Here is a 16,184-nt window from a genome sequence, read left to right on the forward strand (position 1 = left end):
AATTTTATTTAATTGAAAAATTTTCATTTAATGCCAAATTATTATTAAATTTACACTATTACTTCAACTTTTAAAAGCAGTTAATTAACATCTATAAAAAATCTTCGTAATCATGTTCAAGATATCATCCAGTTGTGTTGACTGAGCTGCCACGGCTGTCTGGCTATTCTGCCCCCTCTTTTTTCTTTACCAGAATCTGAAACTGGATCAGATTGTTTTCCAGATTCTGCGTTCTGCTTAGGCAGATCATTACCTAGTTGAGTAGCATCTTGGTTGTCTGCTCGGTTCTCTAAACCTCATTCTCTTGAATGATAAGACGATTGTTTACTCCTAGATCGGCTGCGAGAGCTTGAATATTCTCACATTTCTTTTTCTCTTAATTAAGTACGCGTACTACGATCTCTTGATCTAGTGTGCGGAAAACGATCTCGTGATCTTACTCGTGAATAACGATTACGTGGTCTTCTGCGTACATGATGATCTCGTGATTGTGCACGTGAATGATAGTCCCTTGATCTCTCACGCAAAAACGATCTCTTGATCGACTTCGCGATTCTAAATAGCTCGAGGACCTGCTTCTGTCATAGTAGTCTCTTGATCTCCTATGTGAACGACCTAAGAACAACATTTTGAAATAATAATTCTTATTGTTATTTTGTTAATAGTCATGTTATTCTATGTTTTATGAATCTTGACTCTTGTATGATTTATCAAATTGGTAGTCTCGACAATAGACTCTTGTCCATTAACCGGGTTAAGTACAGTCGCTTACGGACTCGTGTCCAAGCTAACCGTATTAATGCATATATTGACTCGTGTCTCAATAACTACACAATTATCTCTTGATAATTATGATTTGCATTATTCCGGATCATCTGTGTACTTATCTGTAACATTTTTCAATTTTTCATAATTTTTTGTTATTGTAGGTTATACTTACGTTTTCGGTTACGACGACTTCTATAATTATCTAATTCTCTTTCATGACATAAAATGCGTTTTCTGATTCTTTCATAGTCATAGTCACTGTCGGATCTTCCTCGATCCATTTTTCTGATCTCGAAAAATTTTCTTAATTATTTATTACGCACGTTGAAAACTTTGACTTGTGTACACGCTCTGCGCAAAAAATGAGGTTGGCTGGGCGCGGCGCTAGGTTCACGGCCGTGAAAAATGTTTTTATATACTTTAAACTTGTGGCACAAACTGTAGGAAGTAGGGGTACTACTAGTGATCAGAGGAAGTGGCGCAAAATACAATTATCAATATTAAAAATTCAACTTTGAATTATTATATTTTAATTTTTTAAGACCATATCAAATTTGACGACATGCAATTACTTTGGTTAAATACACTCGAGACGCGTTATGAGCCCCTCCTTGTGTCTCTCTCTCATTCACGCGAGTCTGGTTAAAAACAAAGAAAACAAGCCGGACTCATAACGCGATTCGACTGTAATAAAATTTCAATTTTAGCATTTGCTAACAAATATTCGTTAAATAATAAATATTTACTGTTAAAAACTCTATTATCTGATGATTGATTAACTTTGGATTCCCCATTGAATGGCCAAGACTAGATTACCCAATTCTGGCTTAAGTATGAGGTGCCAATCAACGGCCATAGCTAGACTTCTTAGCTTTGGCGCAGGCTCGGGTAATCATTGGGCCAGCCAAGGCTTGGTTTCCCAGTCTTGGCCCAGGCTCAGATAATCATTGGGTTGGCCAAGGCTGATTACACAGTCGTGGCCCAAGCATGGGCCAATATCGATGCACCAAGCTTGGTTGCCCAGTACTGGAAGAGGTCAGGCCCCGTCATTCAACTCTGGCAGTTCCTACACGGGAGGTGGTAGTAAGAGAGTTTGGTTGCGTTGGGTGGAATTGGGTGGTTGTAGGTGGCGAAAATGTTAAAACATATATTTCTGTCTTTTTCTAACGCATAAGATTTTCTGAAAAGATCTCAAAATTTCTGGAATGGTCTAGAAAGTTCCAAAATTTGTAAGACGGTTATAATTGATCTAGAATGTTCTACAAATATCTGGAATGATTTAGAAATTTCTCGAATCAGTGCAAACTATTATAATCGATATAGAATGATTACGAAAGTTCTAGAAATTTTTGGATCGATCTGGAAAGTCTCCGATATCGAAAATAGGTATCTATAATATCTATGTTAAAAAAATGTATCCTTATATATTTTTGATACCATTTTTATACCAATGTATGTATTTTAACACGAGGAACGCCGGATTTTGCTGTAAGTTTAATATAAATGATTATTTTGTGGTATTTTTCATCTGAAAAGTACTATCCAAGTGCAATAGAAATATTAGATTTGCAATATTATACAGCTACCCTGATGAAAAAAATTAAAAAAAAAAATTATAATAAAATATAAAAACATATTTTTTATGCAGAAAAATATATTAAAATCATATGAAAAATATATATAAATTGTAACAGGGTAAAATTACCCTGCATCGATAAGTCGCCAGAGATCGATAACTATTTGACTAGCACTGGTGCACCTCGATCTTCGGGCCCAAAGAGAGAGTAGGAAGGGGTATTTTGGGGGTTGTTATATAGGTGAGCCAGGCGTTGTGACAGGGAGAAGTATTGTAACCGCCAGACAGTGTGTTACAAATCAAGAAGAACCGATCCCCGGAGTAGTTACGAGACGACAGAAGCCAATAACATCTAGGACTCCAATCTCGAGTAGTGAGTTAGATCGTCGTATAATCCAACAAGGTATCAATAATTACTCTGTGGGCTAGGAGTGGACCGCAGGGTTTATACTCAGTTTACTTCTCCTCTGATTGATTATTCTCAATTTATTTAATAATAATTCAATAATCATTTAATTGCAATCAAATTTTATTCGTTAGTTGCCGTTGAGCGTACCTCTAGGGGGTTTATACCCGAGGACTGCTCAAGGAACTTGCGGTGTTAATTGTCGTGAGAATTTATTAATTTACTCGATTAATTCTTAATCATTCTGAACATCTGGAAAATTGGTTTAGTTACATTTATTTTATTTCATAAAATAAAACCGAGAATTAAAAGCTTCGAGAAAATTCCATTGTCTTCTCACGGATTAGCCAAGCGTCGGTTGAATTTTACAACGCAGTTAACGTATACCCAAGGTCAAACACTACTATGCACTAACGAATGCCGGCGTCCATTTTGAGCGCGCAAATTCCTGGCAATTATTTTACAAGACGAATTATTAAGAACAATCGAATTATTATTATTTAATATTATTTATTACAAGAAAATATTATTTATTTAACATTATATAAATTATTGAGAATAGGTTACTGAACCTCGACCCAATTAAAATTGAATACCCGTGAATAATTTTTCGTGAATTTATTTTACGTTGAGATAAATTATTTTATTAATTATTTATTAATCGAAAAATTTCACGCCGTCATTTTATATATTGAACTCAGCCTCTTAGTAAAATGGATTTATAAAATTATGGTGAAATAAATTAGACAAAGTAAAATAGTTTAACGAAAAAGCTTATAAAATAAATCAAGTAAATTCAGGACAAATTAATTTGTAAAATCTCGGAAGTAACCGAACATTGTTGGCAGATTATTAAGACCTCTGTCAATAGATTTTAATCTTTAAATTCAAGATCCGAAGACCTTTTGTAATGAAATATTTATTGTTGTATTATTAAGACCACGGCAATAAATTAGTTCATGATTTTAACTTGAAATTTGGAATTAAGATTCATAATTAAGTTGGGATGAATGGAATAGTAATTTTGGAAAATAAATATATAAATTTTAATCTGTAAGATCCGGAAAATTTATTTAATGTTGAGTATTAAACTCGTGGATAATTTAGAATAAATTCAAGCATCGGTTTTTAGTGTAGATTTTTTGAGAATTAAATTAGTAGTTGTAAAAATGTTTTACGATTTAATTGTTAGCTAATGACTGAATTAATTAAGCAAAAAGTTTGACGTAATAATTTTCTGACATTAAATTTTGTAATAACTTTTATAAGTCAAAAATAAAAGTTAAGTAGAGCCAGTGTATGTGTGTGAGCGGGTTATGTGTACATTCTCTACTTGTTGATGAATTGCCGAGTAGAGTAATTAACATACCTTAGAAGCCGTTGTATAGACGCCAAGTTGGGGTACAGCGGTAGTAAGCTAGAAACTGCAGTAAATTGCTCTTTATGAGGGTACTGTAGGATTGAGAATTTTTTAGTTATAAGGAATTTACACATCGCACTCGTATACGATAGCCTCTGTACGAGGTGCCTTGCTGGCTACCTAGGTTAAGTTAAATTAGTGGAGTCTGTGAGTTTAGTGCGTAGGAATTTGCACATCACCCTCGTATACGATAGCCTCTGTACGAGGTGCTTTGCTGGCTACTTAGGTTAAATTGAGGCGTCGGTTTTAGCCCGGAATCCTCGGTAGTAATAAGGCGTAGTGTTAAGTTGGTCTTAAGTGAGTCAGTGTACGTGCGAGTGGACAAGTTGTTATTTTATTTTGTTGTTAATAAATTTTTTGGTACCGTTGTTAAATAAAAATTTATTCATTTCAGATCACCTTCCTCATTTTTCTCTCCCTGTAGATATGCTCAGCTCTGGTTCCGGTTCCGGGAACCGCGATTAAAAATTCCGGTGACGCCCTTTTATTAATTTATTTAGATTCAATTGATAGTTTTATTATTTCAATTAATTTAATTTAAGGGGCCAATTGAGCGGAATAAACACCCGTTACAAAATATATATAAATTATGTATAAAAATATATTTTTGATAGCTAACTTTCAGCCGATTTTCGTGTATATTTTATATATTTTAAATGTATTTTAAATATATCTTGGAATGTATCAAAATACATGATTTAAACTAAAAAATATTTATGAAGAAAATATATTTAAAATATATGAAAAATATAATTATGAAAATATAAAATATATGTCTTTTCAGGCCTTTTAGAGCCCTTGGAACTGGAAAATCTATTAGTTTTTTATATTTTTATAATTATATTTTGTATATATTTCGAATACACTTTTGATATCTTTTTATATCATCATAGCAATATTTTTTATACATTTTAAGATATATTTGTAATATATTTAAAATACATTCAAAATATATAAAATATATACGAAAATTAGTCAAAAATTAGCAATTAAAAATATATTTTTAACTTCGCTAAAAATTGAAAATTTTCAAAAATCGGGAAGTTATTGTTTTTATCCCGTTTTTCGAAAATCGAGATTTCATCAAATCTCGAAGTTTTGAGGTCCTAGGAAGCTTCCCTGACTATTCCCGCGATGGTGTCTGTATGTCTGTATGTATGTATGTATGTATGTGTGTGTGTGTGTGTGTTTTTTTTTTTTTTTTTTTTTCCTTAGGGGGGGGGTATCCTTTTTACGGATTCTAGGCATAGCTGTTTGACCTGGATATGTGGTGATTCGACGCAGCGTCATACTAAAACTCGACGATGACGCCCCTACTCACTAAACCCTAAACCCCTTTCTCTTCTATCCTCTGATCCCCCATGGTACCGCCGTAAGGCATTTCTTCGCGGGGGAGGAATTAGCTGCCGCTCTTCTTTCTGGTGGCTAAGATGTTATTTCTTCCTTCTAGATTCTGTTGAGTTCTCTTTTTTAGAATCTTCTCTAGCTCATCGAGCAGTGGGTTGAAACGTGGACACACAAAGAAAACATGCTCCGCATCTTCATTGACCTTAGAAAGGACGGGCACGCTGTGGTATCAAAGTGGTTAAAGCGGTGAAGATACTTCCGGTAACATCCGTGTACGGATAACATCTGCGTTAAATAATAGTTGATCTCACCGTGACTCAAGTTGAACCACACATCAATCAGAGGTATGAGACGGTACGTCCACCGACCTTTCTCTGCAGCAATCCACTCCTGTTGCTATCTTGCGATGCTGTGTTGCCGTTCTTTCCTTCAAAGTTCTTCAGGGCTCAGTGTGATTGACCTTTTTGTGGATAGAGGTTCCGTCTTTCCTCAGCTAGGACTCTGAGAGGCAGAGTACCGGAAATAACACACACTGCTTCCTCTGATATTATGCGGAAAGCGCGAGCTACTCGGACGGGACTCATTCGATATCCTGGTACCGCCTTTCTCCATTATTCTTGCGTCTTTATTGCATCTTCCCAAATGGATGTTCCGTAAGTGAACACCGATGTGACTACTTATGACAACAATAGCCTCCTGCTCTGCTTTGGGCCTCCGATGTTCAGCATAAGTCGTGCGAGACTAGCCCTCACTACTGACGCTTTGGCACTGACATGTTCCACTTGCTGCTTTAGTCGGGCATTAAGCATCACTCCCAAATATCGGATATAAGGTTGTGATGTGATTTCTTGTTCGCCGACTTTCAGCTTAATGGTCTCTACCACTTTTCTGCTGGTAATAAGCACTACCTCAGTCTCGTGTTGCGCCAGTTCCAGGGTCACTCCGCCCTTCCACCGGTTAACGTGCTCAAAAGTAAGATCGAACATATGGTTTATCTTGTCAAGGTGTTTGGCAACGATCACTACGGCTAGGTCATCTGCAAATGCTACAAGTTTGACGTTCCTTTGCAAAGTTAGTCTGAATAGACCGTCATACATAATATTCCACAGGAGCGAGACTAGAACTGAACCTTGTGGTACACCTCCAGTAATATCATACTCCCTCGGTCCGTTCTTCGTGTCCTACTTCACGACCCTATTTGCAACGTAGCTTGTCACGATCGTAAGACGGTATTCTGGTACCGTCTTCTCTTGGAGGGCCTGCATGATGCATTCCTAATCGGCGGAGTTAAAGGCGTTTCTGATGTCTAGAGTCGCCACCAGGCAATACTTCTTTGTTCCACCCTTCCATCTGGTTCCTGCGGTTGCTTACCCGCTGTATCTAGCATGCAAAGTGGGCGGTAAGATGACGGTTCATCCGGTGGATTTTTCCCTTTAGGAAGCAGCACTAACCGTTGCTGTTTCCACTTTCGAGGAAAAATCCCTTCTTTGAGGCATGTGATGTAAACATCCAGGAATAATTTCGGTGCTGCCTTTATAGCTGCTTTTAAGGCAATTTAAGGGATTCCGTCTAATCCTAGTGCTTTATTATTCCCTACGGGGTTGCAAGCCTTCGTCAGTTCTTCTTCCGTGACAGGTGGAATGTCCTCTAGTTCGCCTTGAGCTAACTGGTTATGAAGCTCGCGTTGCTGCGGAAACAGCGCGTTAACGATTCTCTGCAGAAGTTGTTGGCATGTGGGTGTCGGCATTTGTTTGACTTTTCGGTGGGTCATGACCGCCTTGTACGCTCTCCGCCACAGCTCCTTGTCCACCTCTTGGATGAGCTCTTTCCAGCATTGCCTTTTACTATCCTTGATTGCTTTGTTCAATGATCGACGGCCTTTCTTGTACTCTGTGACCAGCTCCGCAGAATTAGGTCGTCAATAGCCACACTGGGATATTCTTTTTCTTTAGAAAAAGACTTCACTTTCCATCCAATGGTATTGAGTGACTTGATTAGTCTTCTTGTATTCCGGTCATGTGATATTTCCCAGAGAATTGCCTTGTGGTCACTGGCTGTGTAGATATCCATCACCTTCCAGTCGTATTTGCCACCGATGAGGCTGCTGCTGACAAAAGTGAGATCTACAATAGAGCTTGCTTCTCTTTTAGTATAGGTGGGCGTATTACCACTGTTGAGCTGTACTACATCTAGTGTAGTAAAAGCTTCTAGTAGTGCTTTTCCTCGCGCATTGGTCTGCTTGCTACCCCAGTCTACTGCCCACGAGTTGAAGTCACCGGCAATCGCGACTGGATAATGCTGCTTGGCGTCCTCGGTCAGTTTATCCAAGAATTCAGTGAATTCAACAAAGGATGGGCTAGATGGTGCATAACAGCTGTAGAAACGGATGCCGTTAACTGTTGCTGCTACAAAGCTGGCATTATCATTGTTAACTACACTCAGGAAGAGATGCTTAACACAGGACTAGATGACAGCCTTGGCGGTGCTGTAAGATTCCCAAGGCTGGGTATTCAGGTGTCTGTATGGCTCTGCTATCATTACTAAGTCTAACTCTAGTTCTTTTGCTGTTTGCATAAGCAGATCATGTGCAGCTTCTCAATGGTTTAGGTTTAGCTGCAATATCTTAATGTCTGTTTGTTTGTTATCTTCTGGAGTGTTCTCCGCACTTTGATGCATGGTGTCCAAAGTGCCAGCACTTGAAACATTGGATTGGTCTCCTCGTAGCTCTGATTCGGCAGTCCAGGTGTCGCCGACCTCCTAGCTAGTATTCCCAAGATTAGTTTCGAGAATAACAGGTCGTATACCACAACCTCGCCCCCCTACCTGTTCAATAGGGGCTATTCGGTGATCTAGGTACCCCGGGTCAACCATGTGACAAAAACATCTACTGCGAGGACAGACTGTAATATAGAAAGTAAATATTCGTACCAACTATATCGGCTCAACACAGTACTCACGACTTCTTCTGTAAGTGTACCACTCGCTTCAGAAGCTCAAGCTGATCTGCTAAGAAGTGATCGAAAAATTGCTTTTAACAACTCTGGAGCGATAGTCTGCGCTCAGACAGTCTGAGCATCACCGCGCTGCCTCACGGCACGCGACAGAACTATGCTACGGGACTTCCCGGCTGCTTCCCCTACTCCCGGCTTGTCTCCGGCACTCTCGCCGTCTCTTTCTCTTCTCTATCTTTTCCCGAGTAGGCTGCGTGCGGCTGTCTTCTCTCTCGTGCTCATGTAACTAAAGAATACTAGAGAATTTTTATTTTATGTCGGTCTTATTATATATTAAATAATTATTAAATTAAATACTTAATATTAAATTTATATAATATAAAATTATGAGGCGCTTCACAGATTTAAGTCCAAAATTTATTTTTAAAATTTAAGATTAATTTTTATTATATAAAAATAAATTATTATGTTCTAAAATTAATTTGTATAATGTGATATTAATTTTTATATTTATAATTGAATTACTATTTATCTAAAATTAATCATTAAAAAAAATTAGGAAAACGGTTGACCTTAAAGGCCATCCCTGCAACTTCTCGCTAATTCCGTTAATACCTGGCCGCTTTTTGAGCTCTTCGAGCTCAAAAGTACAATCTGGGTGTTGTTCTAAGCTCTCCGAGCTCAAAAGATAACTTTTCTATGCTTTAGAGCTCTTTGAGCTCGAAAGTCTGATAGAAGTTTTATAGAACACTATTTTTTGAATGTTCATACTGCAATAACTTTTGAATGAATGAACCAATTTTACGCCGTTGGCGGCATTCTACGAAGTGTTTAAGCCTTTTAAATAATTTCTAAGTTTTAATTGGTCAAAGTAGGAATTTCGGAGTAACTGAGAAAACACTTTTTTTCGGTTTTCTTTCGTTCACGATATCTCTCGAACGAATTAACCGATTTTGACCGGATTGGCGGCAATCGACGTAGTTTTTCAAGGTTAAGAAGCTGATCAGTTTTTAAAATCGATCGGTTGAGCTGTTTGAAGGTTATCCCAAAAACCACTTCAGAAAAACTTTTTTCCTACTTTTTAGATTTCTCCAAATTTCTCAAAATCTATCAGTCCGAATCGGTTTAAATTAACAGGAAATCTGAGTTTGGCAAAGCCCTTTCGAATGGCATCAACCGCGATGAAATCGGTTCAATCGTTCAAAAGTTATAGGAGGTTTACATACTTACACACACACACACACACACACACACACACACACACACACACACACACACACACACACACACACACACACACACACTCGGGGCAGAAGAGATACTGCTACCGGGCGCGTCTCCCCGAGCGGATGGGGGAACGCTCGCTGTCCTTGGATGACACTTAATCTCTTAGTTGATGAGGTACAGCGGGTAGGAGCCAAGCAAAATAACCAAACAAAATACGCTCCCGTGGACAAAACTCCCCTTTAATGGGTTGGTCGCACTAACTGACCTAACAAGACGATCGTTCTCTGCTGTGACCCACTGGGAGTGACCGGAACCTGTATCGTAGTTTCCGACGATGCAGGCCACGGCTGATGTGAGCTTGCTCTACCGAGGTGTAAGTTGCAGCAGTGGATCAGGAGCCAGCCACTTCGGGCCTTGATCAGGAAGTACGCAGTGAGTGTTAGAGGTCGGAATCTTCACCGCTCCGAGCGAGTCTGGTCCGTCCGTGTATTCCGGGACTGGCTAAGTGTCGGCTAGGCCTCAGGGAACTGGGGTAGGAGTACTATCTCCGAGGGTACACCCGTTCCTAGTTATGACAACCCGCTCCACTCCGTACGATGCGCTGGTAAATTCAAAAGTATGAGTAATTCACAGGAAACAAACAAGAATGAAAACGGGCTTCATGCCCAACAAGCAGCGATTGAAGCGGGCGCTGAAATGAGGAGAGCGCAAGCGCTGGAACGCCTGGAGGAGCTGACTAATGAGTTAAATAATCTCGTTCAGTCAAAAGTCAATATCCACAAGGAGATCAAGACCAAGGCGACTAGTGTAACTAACGCCCTTCGAAGGTTCAAAAAACTGGATGAAGAATGGCGATTAGCATCGCGACGCACTCCCGTGCTACACCGGGGCAAACCAACGAAGTTGTAGTTGTGACTGACGAAGCAATGGATACCGGAGCCGAAGGTGACGGTGAATCGGTCATCGAAGACAAACGAGAAACTGTCACGAAGACTGGAAAAAGGAAAGATCGATCCTCTCCAGACCCAACGTGCAGCCAAGTCACCAAGAAGAAGGACCTGAGACAAAGCCCTCCACAAAGAGCGACAATGCAAAGGGACGAACGGACAAAAGCGATTGCTTGGCAGAAAGTCCAGTCCAAGAAAGAACAAAAGAAGGCAAAGGAAAGAACAGCGCCCAAAGCAATTTCCCGGGGGGCCCCGTCCTGAACCTAAACGGAAGAAATCGCGAAAGTGGATCAGGCCAGACGCACTGATCATCCGCCCAGCTGAGCCGGCGAAGTACGCTGAGATTTTGCGTAAAATGAAAAATGATGTCCCTGACGAGCAGGTCCGTACTACGGTGGATAAGATCCATAAAACTAGGGCCGGAAACATGCTGATTACGCTCTCTAGGAAGAGCTCCGATAAAGGCCAAGCTTTACAGAAAACCATCGAGGGCATCCTACAAGAAGAGGCCAAAGTGATCTGCAAAGGTCCACAGGAAGACGTCGAAATCCGAGACCTTGATGACACTACAACCAGGGAAGACATTCAAGCCGCCTTGCAGATGGCAACCGGAGAATCCTGCGAGGTATCGCTAGAGGCAATTAAGATCCGAAAGGCCTACAGAGGTACCCAGACTGCCGTAGTGACTCTACCAGCAGCTGCAGCGCGGAAGATATTGGAAGGAAGCGGTAAAATCCGTATCGGCTGGGTAAACTGCCGAATTAGAGCCACGAGAAGACCAACCCAATGCTTCAAGTGCTGGCACTTCGGGCATCATGGATTTCAGTGCAAAAGTAGCGTAGACCGATCTAAGCTTTGCATCAGGTGCGGACAAGAGGGGCACAAGATCGCTGGTTGTAAGAATCCAGCCAAATGTGCATTATGCGCTGAAAACCAAAGCGCAGAGAACTCTGCCCACTACGCCGGCAACCACAAATGCCCGGTATTCCAAGAGGCGCTTCAGAGGTTAATAAACAAAAGAACATGAAGATACTGCAGCTCAACCTCAATCATTGTGAGGCTGCACATGACTTGCTTCTGCAGACAGTGCGTGAACTAGGGCCTGACCTTGTACTAATAGCTGAGCCATATAAATGCCTTAAAGGCAAATTATGGGAAACGGACACGACCACTAGGGCCGTCATTTGGTCCTGTGGCAAGCTCCCATTCCAGAGCGTAGTTAATAATTGCAATGCCGGCTTTGTGGCAGTATCAGTAGATGGCGTTCGCTTCTATAGCTGCTACGCACCACCTAGCCTCTCTATTGTTGACTTCACTAACTTTCTGGATCGACTGACAGAGGACGCGAAGCAGCATCATCCAGTCGCGATAGCCGGCGACTTTAACTCCTGGGCAGTAGACTGGGGTAGCAAGCTAACTAACGCACGAGGTAAAGCGTTACTTGAGGCTTTTACTGCATTAGACGTAGTCTTACTCAACAGTGGTGACACACCAACCTACACCAAAGGAGACGCAAGTTCCATCGTAGACCTCACGTTCGTCAGTAGCAGCCTCGCGAGAGGTAACCTCAACTGGAAGGTGCTGGATATCTACACTGCCAGTGACCACAACGCGATTCTCTGGGAGATATCAAATGACCAGGATACTAGAGGAACTAGTAGGTTACCTAACCACATTCGGTGGAGAGTACAATCTTTCGACGTGGGTACGCTGACGACTGCTTTGGATAATGGCCCGATCACCGCTGGATGCGCAGAAGATCAGACTAAAGAACTTATGAAAAGAGTGACCGAAGCGTGTGACGCCAGTATGCCACGAAAACGAGGCATAAATAGAAGACCCGCGGTGCACTGGTGGAACGATCACATCAGCGCTCTTCGTAAAGAATGCCTCAGGAAAAGAAGAATATCACAGCGTGGCTTCCGTCGACCTAACCTTGCAGAACTGGTGGCAGAGTATAAAAGGCCCGTCGGGAACTAAACAAAGCCATCAAGGATAATAAAAGACGCTGTTGGAAAGAACTCGTCGAAGAAGTGGAGAAAGGACCCATGGGGCAAACCGTACAAAGGTGGTCACGGCCCACCTGAAATACCAGCCAATGCCGTCGCCTACGTGTCCGCGGCTCCTAGAGAGGATTGTTACTGTGCTGTTTCCTCAACAACCGGTATTCACCGGCCAGTTAAGGCAGCTAAACCCTGAAGACATTCCATCTGTCACGGAAGAAGAACTAATGGAGGCTTGTAACCGCGTAGGGAATAACAAAGCGCCGGGACTAGACGGAATCCCTAATATTGCCTTGAAAACAGCCATAAAGGCAGCACCAACGTTATTCTTGAAAGTTTACAATACGTGCCTCAAGGAAGGGACATTTCCTCGGAAATGGAAACAACAACGACTGGTTCTACTCCCTAAAGGAAAAAGCCACCAGAAGAGCCGTCATCTTACCGTCCACTTTGTATGCTGGATACAGCCGGTAAGATATTCGAACGCATAATTCATCAAAGAATAGAAGCAGTTGCAGATCCACTCCTGGCAAACAACCAGTATGGATTCCGAAAAGGACGATCAACCCTGGACGCGATCAATCTGGTTGTTACTACGGCCCAGGAGGCAATTGCAGGAACCAGATGGAAGGGTGGTACGAAGAAGTACTGCCTGGTGGCGACGTTAGACATCAAAAGCGCCTTCAACTCTGCTAACTGGGACTGCATTATGCAAGCTCTTCAAGAGAAGAACGTGCCAGGATACCTAAGTAAAATAGTAGCTAGCTACTTCACGGATAGAGTCCTCAGATATGACACAAAGGACGGTCCGAAAGAGTACGAAATCACCGGAGGTGTTCCGCAGGAGCTCTGTTCTTGGCCCACTGCTGTGGAATATCATGTATGACGGGCTTCTAAGGCTAAAGATCCCAAGAAATATTAAACTTGTAGCGTATGCGGACGACGTGGCCGTAGTGATTGTCGCTAAACACCTGGACGAGATTCACCACATGTTTGATCTAGCATTCCAGCAAGTAAACCAGTGGATGGACACAATGAATCTTCAACTGGCGAAACATAAGACTGAGGCAGTGCTTATTACCAGCAGGAAAGTGTTAGAGACCATCAATCTTAGAGTCGGCGAACAAGAAATCACATCACAACCTTATATCCGATATTTGGGAGTGATGCTTGATGCCCGTCTCAACTTTAAACAGCAAGTGGAACACGTCAGTGCCAAAGCGTCAGTAGTAAGGGCAAGCCTCGCACGATTGATGCCTAACGTCGGAGGCCCAAAGCAGAGCAGGAGACTATTGTTGGCAACTGTAGTCACATCAGTGCTTACGTACGGAATATCCATTTGGGCCGATGCGCTAGAATTACAAGAAGCATGGAGAAAGGCTGGACCAGTATATCGCCTGAGTGCCCTAAGAGTAGCTTGCGCCTTCCGCACAATATCTGAGGAAGCAGTGTGCGTAATTTCTGGAACTCTACCTCTCAGAGTCCTAGCTGAGGAAAGAAGGAACCTTTACCAACGAAAGAGGTCAACAACACTGAGCGCAGAAGAACTCAGAACGGAACAAAGACAGCACAGCATCGCACGATGGCAATCTCAGTGGGATGCCGCAGAGAAGGGTAGATGGACGCATCGTCTCATACCAAAGATCGACATTTGGCTGAACCGGAAACACGGAGAGGTCAACTACTACCTAACGCAGATGTTGTCAGGACATGGCTGTTTTCGGGCTTATCTTCACCGCTTTAGGCATGACGATTCTCTGGAGTGCCCGTCCTGCCCTGGAGTCACTGAAGATGCGGAGCACGTTTTTCGAGTGCTCGCGTTTTAATCCACAACGTGAGGAGCTGGAGAGGATCTTGAAGAGGAGAAGTCAACCAGAGTCAGTCGTAGAAGCAATGCTGTCTTCAGAAGCTGCCTGGAATGCAACGAACACTTTTGTCACAGAAGTGCTTACAGAGCTGCGTTCCATCGAGAGAAAAAGAGCAAAAGACAGAATCTAGAAGGAAGAAATAACATCTTAGCCACCAGAAGGAAGAGCGGCAGCTAATTCCTCCCCCGCGAAGAAATGCCTTACGGCGGTACCATGGGGGATCAGAGGATAGAAGAGAAAGGGGTTTAGGGTTTAGTGGGTAGGGGCGTTAGCGTCGAGTTTTAGTATGACGCTGCGTCGAGTCGCCACATATCCAGGCCAAACAACTACGCCTAGAATCCGTAAAAGGATTCCCCTAAAGGGAAAAACACACACACACACACACACACATACATACAGACATAGTGACATCCTCCCGGGAATAGTCAAGAAAGCTTCCTAGGACTTCAAAACGTCGAGATCTGATGAAAACTCGATTTTCGAAAACAAGGTAAAACCAATAACTTCCCGATTTTTGAAAATTTTCAATTTTCTTAGCGGGAAGTTGAAAAAATTTATTATTCCTAGTCTTAAATCAATTTACATAAAATAATATTTACTATTTAATGTCTAAAATAAATTTGGATAATATAAAATAAATCTGAGTAGTTTGAAATTAATTATTTATATTCTTCAATTTATTTTCAACCGAAATAATATCGAATTATTCAATAATATCAGTTATCATAATTAGAAATTGATAATTTATAATCTAAAATTAATTTTTCAATATTAATTCATTTACTTTTTATTTAAAATTAATTTTTATAATATAAAATTCATTATTCATAGTCAATAATCAAAAATCAATTCAATTAATATAAAATAAATTATCTATTGTCAATAAATAAATTTTATAATATTTAATTTATTCAAATAACTTATAATTAATTACTCTTATTATTAACACAGACGATTATATTTACTATTATAGTGAGATTGGGAGATAATAAAGAGTTCTTAAAGAAGTTTACATGGTAGAGTTTAATACGGTTAAGACAATAAAAATAGAGAATAGACAATAGAAAATAGAAATAAAACAAGTCAAGGTGAAACAAAAAGCTCTTTGGAACTTGTAAAGGTAAAAATCAACAATTAATAAGTACTTAACTAGATTACATACAAGAATTGACTTTATTTTTTAAAAGTATAACTTCACTGATAAAGTCGTAGAGCGTTTTGGCACTCCAAAGGGTGTCTTCTTCTAGTCACTGCATAAAACAGGGTGTTGTTGTATCCTTCGGAAACCACTGGTATGAAAATCTACGTCTCAGATGTTCGTAAGCTGGGCAGTCTGCGAGGATGTGAAGAAGAGTGTCCTTCTTGAATATGTGGCACTGTGTGCACATACTATTTGGAGTAATTTTGAGTGAGTTACCCTTGATGTTTATGTTAGTCACATACTTGCAGCCTAGTCTCAGCTGGACCTTGAGTTTGGCCAGGTGGTGGGGACAAATTAACAATATCCTGGTGGAGTGACTAGAGAATGTATACGTCAGCGAGCTAGATTGAATATATCTAATGCGATTCAGGTTTATTCTGTAGAGTTGGTATTTCTCGATTATTCTGCTGCGTCTGTTCATCCATGTTGAAAGCCGGAGATCATCCAGGAAAGATTTCTGTTTATAACTA

Source organism: Cotesia glomerata, unplaced genomic scaffold, assembly GCF_020080835.1.
Source record: "Cotesia glomerata isolate CgM1 unplaced genomic scaffold, MPM_Cglom_v2.3 scaffold_28, whole genome shotgun sequence".
Classification (NCBI taxonomy): Eukaryota; Metazoa; Arthropoda; class Insecta; order Hymenoptera; family Braconidae; genus Cotesia; species Cotesia glomerata.